The sequence below is a fragment of the Gossypium arboreum genome, chromosome 2 (assembly GCF_025698485.1).
Source record: "Gossypium arboreum isolate Shixiya-1 chromosome 2, ASM2569848v2, whole genome shotgun sequence".
NCBI lineage: Eukaryota > Viridiplantae > Streptophyta > Magnoliopsida > Malvales > Malvaceae > Gossypium > Gossypium arboreum.
In genome coordinates, this window is record NC_069071.1 from 36,040,394 (window position 1) to 36,044,753 (window position 4,360).

The 4,360-nt window shown below is 36.1% G+C and overlaps 1 long non-coding RNA gene across 1 annotated transcript; it reads right to left on the reverse strand.

Annotated features, from left to right (window-relative positions):
* Positions 1 to 385: 385 nt before the first annotated feature.
* Positions 386 to 1,906, reverse strand: LOC108466681 (uncharacterized). The gene is made up of 2 exons (XR_001868680.2): positions 1,127 to 1,906; positions 386 to 648 (listed from the first exon to the last, which is right to left on the reverse strand). It is a non-coding gene; the product is annotated as an uncharacterized LOC108466681 (long non-coding RNA).
* Between the last annotated feature and the right edge of the window lie 2,454 nt (positions 1,907 to 4,360).

The window sequence follows — 4,360 nt, forward strand, 5'->3', positions numbered from 1 at the left end:
GAAAAAGAAAAAGAGAAAAAAACCAATTTAAACAGTCCGTTTACAGTCCCATTACAACCAGGAAACACAAAACTAAAGACAAATTTAACACAAAAGAAAAAGAAAAACACCTTCGACAGCACCCTTGACGTAGAGGTAGAACCAAGCAGGGCGGCGAGATAACCCAACATAAAGAGGAGCACACCACCCAGTCCCACGAGCAAGATTCGGATAGGAATGGAAACCAAAAAACGAACCAGCCGCATCGAAGAAGAAAACCAAAAAACACATGACAAAAGCAAGAGCAAAAATCGCAGAAAAACTAAAGCAAAAACCAAAGATAATAATAGAGGAACAGGTCTGAACTTATAAAGCAAAAAAAAAACTAAACCAAGCTCAAGAAATATAGAAAAGAAAATAAAGAGCAACAAAACTAACAAAGAAAAAGAAAGAACTAGTTTAACAGTAACTAGTTTAACAGTCCGCTTACAACCCAGATTAAGCAAAGGCTAAAACCGAAATAAAGAGAAAAGAAAGAAAGAACAATAGACTAAATCATGGGCACCTTCATCTTCGAAATAATGAGCAGAATCCACGCAAAAACGCAAGAAGTAGAGAGGACGCCAAGACCAGTCACGTAACAAATCCAACGTCGATCAGGGCGAGACCCTAATGCGAAGCCAACCAAATGAGATCCAACGAACAAGGAGATAATAAGGAGCCAGGCATACTTTGAAGGAACCCAGGAAGCAACCACTCAAAAGAAGAACACAAACAAAGCTCAAAAACAGGGAGAACTCAGAAAAGTAAACAAGAAAGGGAAAACGTTAGAATGAAGCACTAAACAACAAAATCAGAACAGAATGAGAGAGGAAAACTATGATAGGAAAAATTAAAGCAAAAGTAACTACCTAAAATAACGATATCAAACGGAGAACAAAATTAAAACTATAATAGCAAATTAGAAACCTGAACCTAGATAAAGAAACGCAAAAGATGTTGAAAAAAGCAAGAAACTGCATGAAACATGGAGTGTAACGTGAAAAACAAAAAAAAAAGTAAAAGAAACCACCACGCAAAAGGCAACAGATAAAGATAGAGAAAGACAAGGTGCACCGCTTGGGGAGGAAAAGAACCGAACGCATACCACGAACGAGAGTTGACAAGGTCAGGCACCCAAATGGAACAAGAAGACGATTAAAATCACCGCATGGAAGGCTAGGAAAGATTCACACCACCGTAGAAAGCGATCACAGCAAAAACCGAGATAAAACCACAACCCCGGACACCCCAACACCCACCGTCCAATTGTTCAACGGAGAACAAAGACGGGCTGCAAAGCAGAAACAAAACAAGAAAGGAATTCGTCAAAATCTTGGAGAAATAACCTCCCCACCAGTAGTCTTGAACGGTTTGACACTTTAGCCGACATTTCCTTCACCTTAAGCTCAGGTTCCACACACTTAAAATGTTTTTACCTCCCTACCTACTTCCATAATCATCTTTCCTTTACCCACATCTATAGTGGCCTTAGAGATACCTAGAAATGATTTACCTAACAGAATGGGTATGTTTAAATCCTCCTCAAAGTCAAAAATGATAAAGTCAACGAGTAAGATGAACGGTCAAGCCCTCACTAAAAGATCCTCCAAAACCCCCTTTAGATGAACTACAGGCATATAAGCTAGTTGAAGGGTTATCGAAGTTTCCCTAAGGTCACCTAAATCTAACCTATGGTATATGAACAGAGGCATTAAGTTTATACTTTCTCTCCAAGATTACACAGTGCCTTGCCAAAATTTACACCTCTAATATCGATCTGAATGGTAAAACTATTAGGGTTCTTGAGTTTCGATGGGATTTTTCTAGATACAACAACGCTGCATTCAGCATTAAGAGCAAATCACTCTTCTCTTCCAATATTCTTTCTCCTAAACATCATTTCCCTAAGGAACTTAGCTTATTTTGATACTTTTTCTAGGGTTTCAAGTAATGGAAAGTTTACATTTAAAGCCTTAAACATCTTGAGGAAAATCTAGAAATTCCTCATTATCTTCTTTCTTTTTTCTTCTAGTCTACTTAGAAAAGGTATGGATGTCGTATTTGGTGGCAGTGGTAGAATAGTTCTATCCTCTGGTTCAGCTTGTGTGGGTGATAACTCTTAAAAAGAGTTATATTTCATGCATTTAGACTTAACTAATTGCTTGTACTTAAGTACATTTTGTTGCATTTTAAGATATTTTAACTAGTATTTTTAATATTGCATTAGGACTTGGATTGTATTGGAGTTAGCTGCTTTTACACGCTTATGGTGGAGTTTTTTGTGTGTTGGTATGGCAAGAACAAGGTTTTGAAATGAGGAAATATAGGAGTGAAGTTTTGTCAGGGCAAAAGTGCAGACAATTTGCTAGAATGGATGCAGTGGCAATGCCAAAAAAACCAAGTCAACATTTTTCGCGCAACAGTCCCAGTTCAAATTCAAACTTGTACTAGCTAAATCCTCCTAAAAGAGAGAAGATAATCACAAGCTATTTTTCGACCCTAGCCTAATCTATCTATAAAAGCCGATAAAGGGGACCTCACAAATGGCAAAAAGAGAAAAGTGGGAGAGATCCTTAGACGTGAATAAGGGTTCAGCTGCGCAAGGAAAGGAAGTCGAAGGCAGTCCTTTTTTAGCCATCACAGGACTCTGTGCTACCGAAGTGTGGATTGGGAAAGCGAAAGCTATTTCCCTAAGTTTTTCTGATATTTCCATTAGTGTTCCTTCAAAAGATTAAATTGAAGTAGTTGAACACAATGTCGGATAGTATTTTGGTTTGGAATTTTCTTTTCCAGCCCATGATCTAAATCTCATAGGGTTGGGGTTACTTTCGATGAAACCTTAAACCATTTTTATGGATGCAGTATATATCAAATTTACTTTACTACTTCATTTGATTGTTTTTATTTCTTAATTAAAATGTAAATGATATCTAGACATTGAAGACTGTTTGCATACTTTTAAATTGATTCTAATTTCAAAAGAGTTGGATTAAAATTAAATGAAATGAGTAAATATTCGATAGACACTTGTAATCGACTCTAGACATAGAGTTACGATCATACATAAAGAACCTATGCAAGATATCTGAAAAGCCTATAGACACGGGCAAGGTAACTTGAGGTTTTGCTCTCGCAAGAGGCTGACCATTTTAGAACTCTTATGTGTAGAAAAGTAAATATGATTTTGCCAATACATTATTGATAGTAAAGGTCAATTCTGGGTAATCCTGACCATCCGAATCAACATCACTCTATCCCTATTATTTTTCGTAGTAACTTTGCCACAACATATTTAGTTGTTTATTTCTTTATTTTCATTCTATTTGAATAATAACTCTCATTATTGCCATTACATTTCTACTCTTATTTTTCCCATAGCATTTTCCATTATTCATCAATTCCATCTATCACATACATCATCATTCCTTTGAATTATCACTGCATACTTACCTTAGTTTACCATAGCATGTTATTCGTCATTCTTGCCATAACATTAACCATATTACAATAACTTGACCAATTTTGTGCTTGAATTCGATCCTCATGGAAACAATACCCAGTCATCACTTTATTACTTAATTCACATATCATTTCAAATGCGACAAGTTTTTAGCATTGCAGTCAGAGATCGACAATTTGGTGAAATTTGGTTTGATTATTTTACTTAGTAGTTTTATTTAACTTAGTGTATTTACTTTTTATAGGTTTTCCATCAGTGCATGAGAAGAGGTATTCCTGCAAACATAAAATACCTTTTTGATCTAAAGATTAACAGAAACTTGCAGAGACAGAGAAAATAATTGATAAAAATGACTTGAAATAGGAATGATCTTAATGGTAATCAAAATGATTGCAATGAAAATCCTCCCATTAGATGTGTGGTGGATGATCAAGATAGGCCAATTAGAGAGCATGTCATCCCAATGTTGGATGATTTAAATCGAGGGATAGTCAAACCAACTATACAAGCTTAGCAATTCAAGTTGAAATCGGTAATGTTCCAAATGTTACAAGCCTTAGGATAGTTCAATGGACTCCCCACTGAAGACCCGCAATTACATTTAAGACTCTTTCTAGAAGTATATGATTCATTCAAACAATAGGGCGTTCCTAAAGACGCTTTGAGACTTCAGCTACTCTTGTATTCTTTAAGAGATCATTAGTGAGCATGGCTAAATGCTTTGCCATTGGGAATAGTGGCATCATGGAATGATCTTTACCAGAGATTCTTGCCATGGTATAACCCACCTACTATGAATACGAAGTTGAGAAATGATATTACATCTTTTTGGCAGATGGAGGATGAGACACTATATGAAGCTTGGGAATGATTTAATGA